This window comes from Helicoverpa zea, chromosome 13 (assembly GCF_022581195.2).
Source record: "Helicoverpa zea isolate HzStark_Cry1AcR chromosome 13, ilHelZeax1.1, whole genome shotgun sequence".
NCBI lineage: Eukaryota > Metazoa > Arthropoda > Insecta > Lepidoptera > Noctuidae > Helicoverpa > Helicoverpa zea.
In genome coordinates, this window is record NC_061464.1 from 8377632 (window position 1) to 8395281 (window position 17650).

The following is a 17650-nucleotide window of genomic DNA, read 5'->3' on the forward strand; positions in this document are numbered from 1 at the left end:
TCTGATGGTAATTAATCGAAATAGCGTACGGACAAATTCAACCATTTAAAATTGTGATAGGAATATATAAACTCACACACTGCCATCACCCAGCGCTGGGACCATGCTGGGTGACACTACATTCCGGCTCGCTACATGCCTACGCCTCGGCGCTCCCACTGCGGCTCCGCATCGCTGCCAGTGCGGTGAATCTGTGGACCGCCTTGGGCACCATGGTCTTTCCTGTAGCAAAAGTGCGGGTCGCATGGCACGACACGCCAGCATAAATGACATTATCCGTCGTGCTCTTGTCACCGCCGGAGTGCCAGCCATTTTAGAACCCAGAGGCTTGGCACGCGACGATGGCAAGAGACCAGACGGGATGTCTATAATGCCTTGGAAGATGGGAAGGTCTTTGGTGTGGGACGCAACCTGCGTCGACACCCTTGCACCTTCCCACCTTCCCAGTACGGCGAGCTGTGTCGGTGCAGCTGCTGCAGCCGCGGAAAACCTCAAGCGGCACAAATATGTAAACCTCACCGGCAATTGCATTTTTGAGCCGTTTGGGGTTGAAACCCTGGGACCATGGGGCCCAAGTGCCCACAGACTCTTTCGAGAAATTAGTAAGCGATTAGTGGAGTCCACTCGTGACCAAAGGGCTGGCCTATACTTCGGTCAAAGGATATGCATTGCCATCCAGCGTGGCAATGCAGCCAGCCTTTTGGGCACGATCCCAGCTGACAGCGATGCGGATGAATATTTTGATACCTAGTTTTAATATTTCCCTATAATAAGATCATTTTGTAAAACTATTGAATAAAATGTCAACTCGATCTACTTAGATAAAAACTCACACACGCATAATATGTTGCGTTTGTTAGGATTAATTTATCCACGAATACGAATGGCATTTCCATTTAATATACTTTATTGAATAAATATAACAATTCATTACTATATAATATATACCTAAATACCATCAAAACTAATCACTGAATAATAATTGTGATCCCGCTTGATTCATCATCAAATGATTGTTAAAACAAAATTATTAATCTGGTAATTAACAGTTAATGTTAGCAATGACAATAAGTAATATCATAATTTTGTAACATATGGCACAACAGAATTGTAGGCGGGTGTTATTATTTATTTTCATTTGAACATTGCTGATATTAAAATTATCTTAACAACAAGAGGTCAATATCTATAGATATAAAAGAAAGTCGTGTTAGTTATACATTTCATAACTCAAGAATGGCTCAACCGTTTAAGCTGAAAATTAGAGGCGAGATAGCTTAGACCCGAGAAAAGGACGTAGGATTTTTGACACCATCCAGCTACGGGAAACAGTCATACCGGGACGCGGGTGAAACCGCGGGCAGAAGCTAGTTACTATAAAAAACATATATTACTTAGCTATTCGATATCTATTGTGCTAAATTTTTGGACCACTATGTTGGGGTCGGTTTTCAGTCTACTAGATCTACGAACTAGATGCAGCTTACCAGTGTTTTATAAGGAACCACTGCCTATCTGACCTCCTCACCCAGTTACCCGAGCAACCCAATATTTATTTATTTATTTATTTAATACTTCTTGCACATACAGTACAATGGCGGACATAACGACTAAGGCGTTCTCTACCAGTCTACCTTTGGGTGGCGGAGAGAAAGTGTTGGTAGGTGCAAACAAATCCGAAAAACTAGTAAGAAACATAAACCTACTTATATTAAAATACACAAATAAGTTAATAATAATATATATGTATATATATAACTATATGAATATGTACACTACATACAATACTAATAACATATCAAGAAAGTTAATTTGAAACTGACTGTTTATGTTTCTGCCAATTTCCCAATACCTTTTTGCAAGACTGATCGTCAGGCTTACTGGCTTCCTACTACCCATAACGTCTGCCGGGACCTACAGTTTAATGTGCCATCCAAAACACAGTCATTGGTGTCTAAGATATACTTAGAAAATAAATACAAACTTAATAGACATGAATAGTTGTATTGGTACTTTCCTGATACCCAACCTATCAAGTATGAGGGCAATTAGAATCTTGACAATAGCTGTAAAAAAAATAACATCACTATTTAAAAACAAGTTAAACTAGCACAATTTGCTTCATAAATAAAGTAAAGTGATACCTGCATTGTTAGTGCAAGTTCCAGCAAGAGTAGTCCGATGATATTACTTCCTACCCCAGGGGTGAAACGACCTATCTATTATTAACTAACCCGCCTGAGTTACGTGGCACCACCTAGATTGTATCTTTGATTATTCACCAAATTGTTTTTAGCTTTTACTGCGAAATTAGTAGACTCTGCTTTTTGTTTGTGATTGCAGACTACAGACTGAACTGTTGGCTGACAGAACAACAATCGGCCGATACTAAGTTGTCAGTTTACTTACGCATTTATTTATTGAATAATGTTCATCAACAATATACATAAAAATACATTTTTTTTTAATTCATGACCGAGACGGAGACATTTTAGTTTTACCTATGTAAAGCGGATTAAGAATCCGACCTGATTGTCAGCCGACTTAAAGTTTGCAGTCTGCGCTCTGTCTTAAGAAGCCCCCGAACTGAAAGATATTTAAAAAAACAAACACAGAAAACTGAAGTAACATAATTCCGTTTTCTTTTGTTTCTGTAATAGTGTATGTACAACCGCTAATAAATAAATAATTAAATAGAAATTCAACTTTTTCAATACACATAAATTGTATTTATTTTTGAAAACTAAAACATATTTTTAAAGAGCACTGTTATTCACTAAAAGGTTTTCAAAAGAAACATTATTATGTCTTTAAGGTTCTATGTAGCCTGATAAAGGTATTTTGATTTGATTTAAGACTCAAACAAAATGAGCCGCGAATTTCACCAGATTTAGTCCCAAAACCATACCACGACATACATCTCAGTTCCCTCATAATAATCTCCACTTAGCTTACGTTGCAAGACGTTCACAGGTGTAGAGAACCCAGTATATTGTTAATCCCGTATAATTACTGTGTACAATATTAACGGAGGCTCGCTATAGACTATATTATTCAAGTAAGTAATCTTCGTACTCCTTGGTACGTAGATTACTTGCACAGATTGCCAATGTAATATGTAGAGGGCAAGTTTTGAATGTGTCGGTGGCGTGTTTTTTTTTTTATTTTATTATAGAGATGTGACTGGTTTTGTTTTGGTTCCGTACCCAAATGGTAGAACGGGACCCTATTCTTTTCGCTCCCCCGTCCGTCCGTCCGTCAGTCTGTCACCAGACTGTATCTCATGAAATTTGTGTTGAAATTTTCACAGATAATGTATTTCTGTTGCCGCTATAACAAAAAAGACTGAAAACTAGAATACAATTAATATTTTGGGGGGGGCTCCCATACAACAAACGTACTTTTTTTGCTCATTTTCTATAAATATTGGTACGGAACCCTTCGTGTGCGATTCCGACTCGCACTTGGCCGATTTTTTTTTATTTTTGTGTAGAGATGTGACCGTTCTTTTTTAAATGAAGAGATATTTGTGTTGTGAGGGAGTTAGGTTGCGCCTTTTTTTACTGAGTGAAATCGCGGTTGTGCAGAGTACCTAAAGATGGGATTTTTAGGCGCTAACTTTTAATAATTGTGAAAATTAAGATTTTAAATCATTTTTTAATAGTTAATTAGAACTTTCCAAACCTATTGCCTAGTTAGTAACAAGCTCTTAGCTTCGATTCAGCGTTGAATATTTGCAGTTTTTGATACTTGAATTATAGGTACACATTGAGACTGTAATCCATACTAATATGATAAATAGGAAAGACTTTTCTTCGTGTGTACTGAAACGACTGCGCTGATACAAATAATTCTGTTGGTACCTACTTACAGTACACTATTCCGGGATGACATCAAACGGGTTGTATTTTATCCAGGTAGGTACGGAATGAAGTTACCCCGGGACACTAGTGAAACCACGAAGAACAGCCAGTTTTACACAACCATTCTTCATCATTAATAAATAAACGAACCCGACACAAAAACCCGGTTCTTCCTACATCCAATTCTTACGCATTGTTTTTACAGTAAGTAATTAATATTTACATCCCTGCAATGACGCCGCTTATTCCAAAGACCTTTTGTAACGAAAACAGATAACAGAACCATTAATAAAGGCAACTAATTAATACTAATTATGTTATAGAAGTTAATGTGATAGCGTGACTTGCTATTTTGCATATTCACGGTATAATAAAGCATGGTATGAATAGCTATGTAAAAGAGCTTAGTTATATGCATTGAAAAATTATGCTACAAACTATCATGGCTGGTCATAGGTTCAATTACATATAGGTTTTATTTAATTACTAACTGCCTCGTTGGTCGAGCTGTCACAAGAGCGGCTGCTGAACACGAATGCTCGAGTTCGATTCGAGGGTCGGACCCAAAGCGCTTTGTGGGATTTAGAAACTTTCATAAAGCAGCCCGCAGCCTGGAAGTTGGTGATTGATACACCCGTGCATCGGAGAGGATGTTAATGTTGGTCCTGCGCCTGATGTCTCTCCGGTCGTGTCGGATTACCGTCCCATCGGGCTATGAGAGTGAAGGAATAGTGAGTGCACCTGTGTCTACACAAATGCTTGTGCATTATAATATGTCTTGCGCAGTTGGCTATTCTCCATAAGGAGGGCTGTTCTCATATAAATGAGAACAGCCGCCATGGCCGATAATCGGCTAGGAGGACATCATAGTCTTCTACGCTATTCAAGATAAACTGTAATATACATAAACAGTAGTTTTGAACTGCAGAAACAAATGAGTAAATTTTGTACGTCTGTTACAATATATCGAGTGGTGCAAAAGGTGACATCAAGTCGCAAAAGCTAGATTTTTCAAGCACTCATTTGCACATGAAGATTCCCCTTATTACGTTCCGCGATTTTTTTTTGTAGGGTAAACAGTGACACCTCCAAGAAAATGGAGAATTCATTTCGACATTTCGACTGCAAGCAAGCAATACCTTCTATCTGACATTTTTGTTTCAAAAAACTCGTATCTACCATAAACTACCTTTAGATTCGAAATAAAAACAAAAAACTTTATTAAGCAATACTATGCGTAAAAAAAGAAAACTTTGATTTTCAGTATCTCATTATACCTCGGAATAAGGATTTTATTAAGTTTTATTGTTCCCCTTTAAAATCCACCCGGAGTCAGATAGGAGGTATTGCTTGCTTGCAGTCAGTCGATTTAGAATTTAAAAACAGAAAAACAAAAAAAAACATTCAAAAAGTCATTCGCTAAATTGCGAACCATAAAAAACAAAGACTAAAATAATAAAGGCACAAAAGATTTCTGCCTAAAACCGACACATTACAGTTAATTGCATTGGGTGAACTAATCAGGAATATGAGGCAGTCCACAAAGGGCTTCCGTTGACACCGTTTCTACACAATATGTATTGTCAGTACATTGTACGAGGTTTTTCAGGCTATGTTTGTGCACGGAAGCGAATTTTCTTTGTTTCTTTTTTGGGCAGTCAAAGAAAACAGACGCGGCAGTTGATTCTGTTTAATAGGAGTTTTTTTAGAATGAGTAAAAATAGTTTTTCTTTTGTAATTTGCAGTCTACAGCATTTATTAAATTACTTAACTATAGCCATAAACTCTAAATTCATTCAATTTGAGAGAAAGATCGTGCACATCAGAATAATATGGACCTAACTTTTTCTATTACTCCGAACAACTCCACGAATTCAATAATACCCACGTACTCGTACGTATATTTGTCAGAAAATTTCGCACAAACACTGGAAGTGTCAAAGAATAAGGAAATTTAATCCATAAGCTATAACTTTTGTTAAAAAGAACACTTTTACAAAGGATCCTCTCTGCCGTGACTGCGTCAAAAAGTTGATCCTATCTTACACGGGAAGCGAACCTTGAATAATAATGGATGCGGTGGTTTTTTTTATTTATTTATTCTGTTAAAAAATATAAAATATTTAGTCACATATTTTTCCTGGCATTTAAGTGTAGGCATTGTAGATTATGTTAAAGAAGTAACCAAAAACCCGTTATGCTGCCATCCTTATTGCAACGTAAGCTCGTTGTATATGTTGGTTGTCGCGTACCTAACTGCACATGAAACATTAAAGCCGGTCATTATTGCACCTTCTAATTTTGAAATAATCTCAGCTAGGAGCTCTTATCATCCCGGGATCACGAACGGAGTGGAAGCTCAACGGCCGGTGGAAGTCGCAGCCCAAGATTCACAAGGTATGTGCGAGTCTAGAATTTATCCGAACAACAAAGTAAAACCGCAACCTGGTCTCCCCAGAGTAGCACTCCGCATCTATGCTACATATATGTTCTCAAAAACTCGGTTACATATCGATAAACTGATAAAAACAAATCAATACACATATTAACACGCTTATACTCGTATTAGCTTCACTTGTAACTATGTATGCAAGAAAATCTTGGAATCTTTCTTTGACCTACTTCCCGGTCTTCGATTAAGATAAAATTTTGCACACGCCCTAGTTTCTGGTGACAATACATAAATAGCTAAGAAACGTTATTACAAATCCAATATGGCGGCCTCCCCAAGATGGCGGACTGGCTGTTTAAAATCCACCCCCATGATATGGGTATCTGTCAGGAATCCAAAAAAGTATTAAAAATAATTAATAATTTAAAAAACTAAAAAGCACGCTTTCAAAAACTATGAAAGCAAGCGTGGAGCGTAATCTTTACTCTTTTTGGACAAAACGCTTTCTTTCATCAAACTAAATGTCCGAATTATTTTATAATTTTTGAAAGCGTGTTTTTTTAAATAAATCTACCACATCCAAATGCTTCAGACATCAGGACAGAAGGCGTTTATAAGTTTTTTCATGAAATTGAGTGCGGCGCCCCGGTTTAATATAACAGCTCATCTATTCACCTCCGTAACAATATGACAAACTTTCACACGTTTGGATGGATCACAGATTCCTGAAATGGTTCCAGTTTCAGTAGGACTTGAGATAACTTTCAAATGTAATGTGGTATTAGAATTGCGTCGAGGGTTATAAAGAATAGAGAATAGTTGACAACTGCTTTTTATCCGACTGTGCAGTATTGTTACATCAATATTATATTATATCACACATATTTTGTGTGAAAAAAAAATGTAAAGAAATAATATTGAGACATTTCCGACAGTTTTTTATGGTAAACCAACGTCTATACATAATAATTTATATGTAGAGAATAGGACACAGAAAGCCAATTGCCGGTCTTCACGGATAGCTATAGAGTACACACTTATGGACAATGAACCGATATGATAAAAAAATACATTACTTTAATATTAAGATTTTCAATAGTCAAGTTTTAGCTGTATCTGTGCCACACTGATGTTTTAGAAGATTTCCTTCTAAAAACTATGGACCTAGGGAGCAGTTTTTACTTGTAAAACACTGGTACCTACTCAGCTGCATCTGGTTAGACTGGAAGCCGACCTCAACATAGTTGTGAAAAGGCTCGGGAGATGATGAGGTTTTAGGGGATTTATAAATTTATTTTATAAACTAGCGACCCGCTCCGGCTTCAGACTGAATAACAGTGTTTCCCCACTATTAAATGTATGTAATCAATATATGTATATAAAAATGAAACCCGCTTTCCGTTGTCACGACATAACATGAAAACGGCTTGACCGATTTGGCTGAAAATTAGAGGAGTTATACATAGAAACCTTCCTCTTTTATCATTATATCTATGAAACAAAAGCGCATGAAAATCGAGTTTTGAAGTGTTGAGTGTAAAAAGGGACATAGGGACAGAAAAAGCGACTTTGTTTTATACTATATAGTGATGTTAAGAAGATTTAGGTATACTGAAATATATTTTTTTCTTCAATTCATTTTATACAAAAATGCTTATTAATAAGGAAAAAATGTTTCTTATTATTTATTTTTTTAACTGCTCCTCATATTAAATTTTTCCTAACACGTTAATGATTCTAGGCTGTGATTTAACGCCTAAACCACACAGGCGTTAACTAAATGAAGTGTTACTTTCGCACTTTGTAATTAATGTTAGTTAATTGATGCGACATCACCAGTTTCACTAATTAACGTTTTATTTTACACTATTTGTTAATTAGTCCTAGTTAGACTACTGTGTCGTCTGTGATTTTATACAAATTAGGATCGGTACTAGGTAATAATATTGTTAAAATCATTGGAAAGATTTCGATTATGTTAAAGTACAAGAGAGTTAAACCGGAAGGTTAAGAAAATTCTGCTTTACCTTCTAAATTTACAGATTTATCGGCACTAACATAATAAAGACGAAATAACTGTACCTATGTTTGTACCCTAAACGCTCCGAAACTACTGAACCGATTAGAAAAAATATTTCTCTGTTAGAAAGCCACACTTTTCCCGAGTAATATAGCTTATATTTTTTTTTTGGAACGTTTAGTAGTTCCCACGGCACGCATTTGGAACCGCGGTAAATCGGCAAGTTAGTTACAATATACTTTCTGTCCCATCATAAAAAAATAAACAATTTAGCAACTGACCCGAGATCTTGCTCGCAAGTGTACTCTCTATCACGCTAATTATCTCATCATACAATCTTGCTAAACACACAAACACACACACACACAAACAACCATTTATCTATACATAGTGCCACAACCCACTGACGATGTGGATGCATTAAATACATGACCACATCAAAAGGCATCGCCTTGATTGATAATCCATTACCTGTCTCGTTTAGTTCTACACAGCAATATATGTGTAGATGTCAAACCAAGATTCAGGGGTCGTTGACCTCTGTAATCAATGATGACTTCTGATGCCGTCGACTGACGTAGAAATATTTCCAAGAAGCTTCCGCCCGCGGCTTCGCCCGCGTAGAGTTCGGTTATATCGCGTTTCCAAGAGAATTCTTCAAAAGTCCGGGATAAAAACTATCCTATGTTCTTTTTCAAGGTCAACTCTATCTCTTTACCAAATTTTATTAAAATCAGTTCAGTGGTTCAGACGTGAAAGCGTTACAAACAGACAGAGTTACTTTCGCATTTATAATATTAGTAGGGATTGATTTATTTTGATACAAGAAAATCAAAGAGATAAAAAACTGTTAAACCATTTTAAGTATGAAGGTTTATTTCTTCAATAATTTTTAACCAATCGAGAAAAAATATTTTGATAAAACATTTTCGCTACTTTTTATCAAGTGGCTGCTTTGGGAAGCATGTGAAACCGCTGAAAGAAGCTAGTACAAAATACTTAATCAATTGCATTATACTTTGCCACAATAACACTTTTGAGTGAGAAGGCTATGCTTAACATGGATATGACCGCTCAACGGACGGACGGACGGAGGACGGCTCAACCCAACCATACATTTTACCCAGAAATAAAAGGTATTCTCAAAATCTGCCATTTAGGATATACCTTTCATACTATCCGATACTGGACGTGAGCCTTGATACAATACTGATTGAGTTACCCATATACTGGGAATTTATGCCCAATCTCTGACTTGTAAATTCTTGTACGTACCTATGCTGTTGGATACTGACGTTGCTTACGTCATCAAAGCCGAAATATTGACAGTGAAGGACTGAGGAAGTGTTGAAAGGTATATTTTGAATATTAAAAGCAATAGTTAAATGCGCTGTGAGTTTTAATACGCTTATATTACTACAGATGATGACGACTAACCATTTTTTTTATGAAGTAAAGTTACAAAAAAACGGTTTACTTAATGTAAATTTATTATTAAAAATGTAAAAAAAAATGTAAAATTTACTTTTTGGTAAAATACGTAATGTAAATAAACGGGCTATCTTATACATAGGTATATTATATACTAGCTTCTGCCAGCGGTTTCACCCGCATCCCGTGGGAACTACTTCCCGTACCGGGATTAAAGTAGCCTATAGCCTTCCTCAATAAATGGGCTATCTAACACTGAAAGAAATTTTCAAATCGGACCAGTAGTTCCTGAGATTAGCGCGTTCAAACAAACAAACAAACTCTTCAGCTTTATAATATTAGTATAGATAGGTGAAAAATCTTTGTACTCGAATGCAGCACCTAACTTTTCATTCCACCTCATCGAGGAAATTAATAAATGCAAAATAAGAAAGCAAATTAAAAAGGTGTGCAACCTAACTATTAAAAATTATTTATTTAAAAACTCAGTTTGTAAATGTAATTTGAAAAAAATAGATCTAAAAACAACATTAAAAATTACTTACTTAGTTGAATAATTATTTTAAGCAGTAGTTTTATTTGTTTAATTTAAAAGTCTTAACAAGATTGTCACAGATGAAGTATTGCACACAATGTTCTCAATTCAAATCACTTTGCCGCTCTAGAGGATAAAAACGGCTTTTGCACTCAGATATTAAAGAGCAAAACTACTCTTTCCGAGATGGTGCGATAACAAACAAGATAATAAAAGAAAAAAAAATGTTGCAACAAACACGTACTTAACAAATTATTTTATGACAACTAAATCCATATTATTCTTTCGTTTCAGAATTCAGAATACTTTTTGGTTTTGTTAGTTAGAACTATTTAAAACAAGAGCTCAAAAGTAAAACCAGTGAAAAAATGCTGACTGAAAACCGGAACTTGGCGAAAGTCCAGATTTTTTCGAAAAAAAAAGACAGTTCGAGTCTGGAATATACAGTTTGAAATGAAAACTCTTTTCTGTGTATCTATTTAACAAGCAGAAAGTTTTACTTTCGTTTTCGTAATTATCTTGTTCTGGGGAAGGTTAGAAAATATGGTCAAGTGCGAATTGTCTTTTGTGGATCACAGATTCAGTATGTCAGTTTGGACATTTCTAGAATTTTTTGATGATGATATATTTTTTTTGTACATATTCTTCTTTATTGAGTTAGTATAACGTCTAGCAGTTGATTTGTATTCTAGTTTTCAGGGATTATATAATGTTTAATTTTCCTTGCCACATTTTCAAGTGTTTAGTATTTCTGAATTAAAACGTGGTTATATCGGGTGTGTCGCTCACAATCTCATTAAATGAAATGCGTTAATAAACTGGTTATAATATATGTCGATTGACACAAAGAAAAAAGAAAAATACGTAAAAACGAGCCTATAGCTATACAGGGTGTGTAGTTCACAATCACATTGAATCCTATCGCATATACTTTATGATATTCTATGGCGAATTTGAAAAAAATAACCTAATCCATTCAGTGGTTTAACAACAGGCGTCATTTTTCGTTTTTATAATTTACAACATCATGTGTAAAGCAGAGATAAAGCTAGGAGTATTTAATGTTTTGATCAGTTGACAGTTATCAGTTTTCTAGGGAGAATTTCAGTTGTTTGTTTCAACTTTTATATGGTGTTCTAATTTTCGCTAACATTTATTCTATTTACTTTGTTTGAAAAATCCTTATATTATATAAAACAGTATATTAACGCATTTCATTTAATGTGATTGTAAACGACACACCCGATATACACTACCTCCTTTACAACCTCTATAGTTCAATAAAACCTTTTTAAAAACTCTATCGACTTTGCGTGATAAAAAGTGAAAATATTAACGAAGAGGAAATTATTCTAAAACTAGACTCCGCCCGTCGTTTCATCTGCAGCCTGTGAGAATTATTGTTCGAACCTAGTTAGCTTTTTAACATGCTTATTTAATAAAAATAAATAAAATAAAATACATTTATTTCAGGTAATCATAAACCATATTGTTACAATTAAGCTTCACTTGTAAGAAAATCTTGGAATCTTAATTTGACACACTTCCCGGTCTTCGATTAAACTGAAATTCTGCACACGCTCCGAGTTCTGATATCAATGCATGACAAGCGTGTTTTTTTAACTATTAATTTTTCAAAATAAGGTTTTCTGCGTGTGTTTCATCAAAATCCTTCAAGCAGTTATTTGTGTAAGAAAAAACACACACACACGCACACTTTCAATTTATAATATTAGTGTGAAATGTGATTACCAGGAATCGTTATCTGGTATGGTGTTACGAATTTTATTTTGTTTATAAAATAGCAGAGTTTCTGATTTTAACTCTGATGTATTATTGGCATTTACATATTTTAAAACTAGTGACACGGCACAGCTTTTTATGGGTATGAATTATATAGACTTCTACTTCACTGTTTTTTACGTCCCTCAAGAATTCTCTCGTATCCGGACAAAATAGCCTATAGTACTCTCTCTCTCTTTCTAGCTATTTATCCCACATGGTGGTGGGGTCAGCTTTCCTAATTTTTCTTCTCCACTTCGCTCTATCTACGACATCGTTCTCGGACACCTGGCACTCCTTCATATCTTTTGACACCACGTCCCGCCATCTGGTCTTAGGGCGGCCTCGTGATCTTCGACCGGGGACAGAAAGTTGCAGCGCCAAATTTCCCACGTAGTCCGGTGGTCTTCTCTTTACGTAATCGTAATCGACCACCGTAATCGGCTCTCCTGCAACTTATCCGCTACATCCCGCACCCCTAGGCTTCCTCGCACGTATTCGTTGCGGATACGGTCGAGCCTAGTGACGCCACACATCCACCTCAACATCTTCATTTCGGCCACCTGGATGGTATGTATGTGCCTTTTGGTTACAGCCCATGTTTCGCTGCCATATGTCAGGACTGGACGTATGATGGTTTTGTAAATCAAACCTTTAAGCTTGACCGGCATTCTTCTGTCACAGGTCACACCAGTTACTTCTCGCCACTTTAGCCATGCAGCGGCTATTCGGTGTTGAACGTTGCATTCCAGATTTCCTGAACTGTGCATCATACTACCCAGATATTTGTACTGATCGCACATTAGTCTATTTCTTTAACAGATAAATAATTATACAAATCAGTTCAGTAGCTTCGGAGCCTATACAAACAAACAAGTAAATAATACTTCCTCTTTATTATGTTAGTATATGTAGAAATATAAATACGAAGATAGTCGAAGTTCTGAGGAGAGAAACCGCTTCTGTTATTTGAAAACCAGTGACATTGTTACACAGAAAACTTTCTTGAATCGTAACTTGTAGGCTCAATTCGCTTTTGTTGAATTAATTTAATATCATTGTAAATTGTAGCTTTTTTTTTTCAAAATACTTATTTGTCGTAACAGTAATGTCATTATTGGTAGCTAGCTTCCACCAACAGTTTTACGCGCATTCTATGACTATTACTACCGGATAAAAACTCTATACTAGCCTACTTCGAAAATGGTCTATCCAAATCAGCAACATATTAGCATGTTCAAAAAACTATTCAGCCTTAAAATATTACTACAGTATAGATAACATTCAGTGTACACCATTTTCTTAATTAAAAACGATTGAACTAACTTAAAGAATATTTTGAGAGCAGTTTTTTGAAGTTCTGGTATTAAAAGAAATTCCTTCTGTATACGAGTGAAACCAACAAGAAATAAATCAAGACTTAGAACTTCCTACCATCAAATTCATGTAATAGAATATCCTACGTAACTGCATTTAAAAGAACTTGCTCTTCAGTTAATTTCCCAGCATTTGCCTCTGATGTACAAATTCGGAGTCAACCTCTAAAATTATCAACTGGAATAGCAGCTGAAACTAGAACATTTATAGTTTAAATGCATAAGTTTGGCTTTGTTCCCGAATTGTTTTAGATAAGTTCAAATATTGCAAGTTAACTAATCGCTTTATTAACAACTGCGTCTGTGTGTTACGACTTGTATTTTAAACTAATTGGCGAAGATAGACTTTATATTATTATTATTTTGTATGTCTCTTCCAGACCACGGGACGATAGAGTCCCGGATTTTTGGGAGGCGAACGTGGGGTCGAAGCCAACGCGCTTAAGCCTTTTAGAGACAACTTTAATGAAATGGCGACACAAAACCGACGATATATTATTATTCTTTATTGCACGTTTAACAATAAATACACATTATAAAAAAAAAATTAATCAAATATTTAAAAATATAAATAATATGTTGAAAGTTAAATAAATGTTCTAAAATACACAAAGAATAAAGACAGTTTATGTACAAGAGCGAGCTTCACCAATTGGGTTCTCTTACAGCCAACCTTAAAGCGAGGGAGCAACCTTAGAGGGATTCGAGGGAGGGTAAATTAAATAGTGCACCACAAATATGCATTACTGAACAATTAACATGGCTTTTTGTGTTATACTATACTATATCTATCTTTTGTGATAAGAGATTGATTTATATTTTTGTAATTTATATAGAGTTAGTGTTAAAATTCAATGTCTAATGGCAAATTACGATGATGATGATGGATGGATACGTTATTGAAGTCTACTGTAAGTCGACTATGTTTGTGACTTTAATCTCGGTTCCACTTAAGTTCTGAAGATAATAACGTGCACAAGGGGCAAAGGGTATCATTAATTTGTGATAGATATGTAATAAAGGTTATGTAAATTAACTACATTAAATATTTTTTACATGAGTAATATATGATTGGTTTATTGATATTTTCTCATTTTCAGAAGATATAATAATGATTTTTTTTTTTTTTGTAAATTTATCGTTTTAGGCCATTAATTTAATTAATCTTTAATATAATAGTATTAAAATAAATAAATATTTTTTGTAATAACACTTTTCTGTGTAAAAGTTATTATGCAATAGCTTGACATAAAATTGTTGTTATTATCAGAATTATTTTGTTCAAATAACAATTAATAATTCTGAAGAATCAACGCATTGTTCATATTTCTGAATAAAATATTAAAATTAAACATTTAATGAAAAAAGGTCTTCCACAGAGTTTTTTCACCAATTTTAATTCTTGGGAAGTGAAAAATTCTACCTTCTTAGTAAACGGCGATATAATATTAAAATCCAAAGCATTTTTTTTAAACACTGATTATTTTTTTATTTATATCGTAGTTAAATCAGCAGCAATTAATTCAGGGTTCTTTTCATCATATTTTTTTTAATTGACAAAAAAATTGTATGCACATTTTTATAAAACGAACTTTTTGTTCTAAAAAGTTTAATACCAATGCAAAAAAGTACAGTTTTATATCAACAGTCCTTATTTAACTGGAGTAATAGTAAAAAAAAAATACCATCATGGATTAGCATTATCATAATTATTTCATATTGCACGGAGAGTTTATATTTCATAAATTAAATTGCAGCAGTATTTTCTGCCTTTCCAGGAATTATCTAATTAGTCAGCCACGATTATAGCCAAAGAAATACACCAGAGCTTAGAAACACTTACCTCAAATAAATATCTTCACCAACCACTCAAAAACGCACTGGAAAATAAAATAAAATAGCCACACACACTAGATACTTATCACTGACGATACGACGAAAAGTTTTCCGCGGAGCCCGACGAGCGACAAAAAGTCGTCTCCATACGTCCTTCCGCGCGAAGTCTCGCGGTCAACTGACTGTATTCCCGACTGCCAGTCTCCACTTTCATGAAATGAACTGAAACTCATATTACCATCACACAATGACGTATACAACTACATTGCTCACGCCATTTTGAGTTCTATGTAAAGAAGTTAAGATATAAAATTGGTTAACAAAAAAATTGTTTTCAAAGTCCTCGGCTGTTTGTTTGGGAGGGTCGCAAGGCGGGAATGAGTGTGTCGAAAAAAAAATAAGCCAACCACGTCTCAGTGAGTTAAGGCTTCAGGGGCGGGTTTCCACTGAATATCTTTAATTAAAAGCCCAACTTTGCTTGGTTCGACGTTGTAATGAATTGAAGTTTGCAGGAGAAAAATCCTGAGTGATAGAACGATGTGACTATGGCTTAATAGGAAAAGCCTGCGGTAATTTCGAGAGAAATGATGAGAGGAAAATTAATTAACACAGCGTAGATTCTGCGATGCATCGCTTTGAAATGCAGCCGGTGTTTGTTCGTGAAATTATGTTAAATATTATGGACATTTAGATAGTGTTCGTTGGATAAAATATGGACGGTCAATACAGTGCTGGTTAAATTATATGATTTCAGTGGCTCTTTATTTGAATTTACGCTTCGCTGGTGGTGTTTAGTTTTGGTAGGTACATATATCATCCTAGGTTATTAATTTAACTTCGAATATGTGGGAAATTAATGTTATGTCAGTCTTTTATTTATTTATTTTCGCGAAATACTCTCATTTTTGTTATCATTGTAATTTGTATAACACTGTACTGATAAATCTGAGTTACTATCTCAGAATTTACTTAACTCTACATGTTAATTTTTTTTTCTCAATCATGCAACTTAGCACTTTTCTGTGTGCATAGTTATGACTGCTTCTCACTCTAGTTCATTTTTTTTATTAAACTTTCTTAAAAATATAAAATTCCTAAAAAACTGGAATAGTATACCTACAATAAGCGAAAGGCTTAAAAAAAATTCCATTCCATCCATTGTTTGAGTAACATCAACTTGCGAAGAATGAACCAAAGACTTAACACAGTCATTGAAACCTTAAGCATCAAACAAATATTTAAAAACCCATACAAAAATCCTTCTATTTTGATGACCAACAAGTTTATCTAAAATCAATCTCCCGAAATCAGATTTTGAAGATTTCAAAGGCCGAAACAAGAATGGACACCCATCTCTTTCTTTTTAAGGCGTGGTTTAAATCACGCGCATGCTCAGACGGTCCATCTTAAGAATAAGATACTTCATTTTTTGCCTCTTGAGCGATAATACATTAGATATATACAATGGGTATACATAAAACTTGTATATACCTGGCACGTTATGTGAGGACTGTGAGTCCGTGACTTTCAAGGTTTCATATCATTGGATTTTCTAGAAGACTTATTCTTATTGTTTGAACTTGAATAGAGTATAGTTCAAAGAAAATCTGTGTGCTTTGGTCTAAATAAAGCTTGCGTTTTTGATACCCTGAATTCTGGGTGGATTCTTAATGTCAACTTCTTAAATGTGTGTAATTTACAGGCTACTAGAATATAATGTTGTGTTTAATTAGAGGTGACCTTGGTTGAATCTGCAGTCTGGACAAGTGGTAACTAAGAGTGAACCGAAGGTGATATAATATGTGTGGAGGGTTGCTTTCCAAAGTCATCTCTGATGAGATACAAGATTTCGTATTGAGATCCCAGGTAATGAGATGTTAAATCTCATAATATAATAAACATATTGAAAACTCATACTACATAGTATCTAAAAATAAATAAATAAAAATAATCATTAAAATATGGCATCAAAATACTTCTTTTTATCTCTATATTATTATCTAAGAAGCTGGCAATGCTGAACTTTTGACGAAAATAAAAACCAGCCATTGGGTCACCTGAAGTGTCCGAAAGCCGCTTAGCCAGTTTTTCTGTCAATAAATTAAAATAAACACTTACAGCCTTACTCATAAAAATCTCTAATCACCTTCTAAGCAACATTCTAACTGATCATACTTAAAGTGTTAAGTAGTAATTAAATGTTAGTTAAGACATGCTTAAGCAACGTTTATAAGTAAGAAACTCTCTCTTCTTAAACAGCCCTTAAGTATTACTTAAGGCTGATAATAATAAAAAAAAACCTGTAAACAATAATTTTAACCGTAAACAAAATAGCTTCTTGACCTTAGCAAACACGCTGAGACCTTGGCAGTCACGTTTTGTACTACTAAATAAATGATGCACTCATGCTTGATA

At 34.8% G+C, this 17650-nt stretch overlaps 1 protein-coding gene and 1 pseudogene across 2 annotated transcripts in view; both read right to left on the reverse strand.

Annotated features, from left to right (window-relative positions):
- The window catches only part of LOC124635501 (carbonic anhydrase-related protein 10), a 118673-nt gene extending 103261 nt beyond the window's left edge, over window positions 1-15412 (reverse strand). For both annotated transcript variants that reach the window (XM_047171362.1, XM_047171361.1), the window contains exon 1: window positions 15243-15412. The gene's annotated coding sequence lies outside the window, so the exon portion shown is untranslated. The remainder of the gene's footprint in view (window positions 1-15242) is intronic.
- LOC124635504 lies at window positions 12214-12592 on the reverse strand (annotated as a pseudogene).
- Window positions 15413-17650: the final 2238 nt, after the last annotated feature.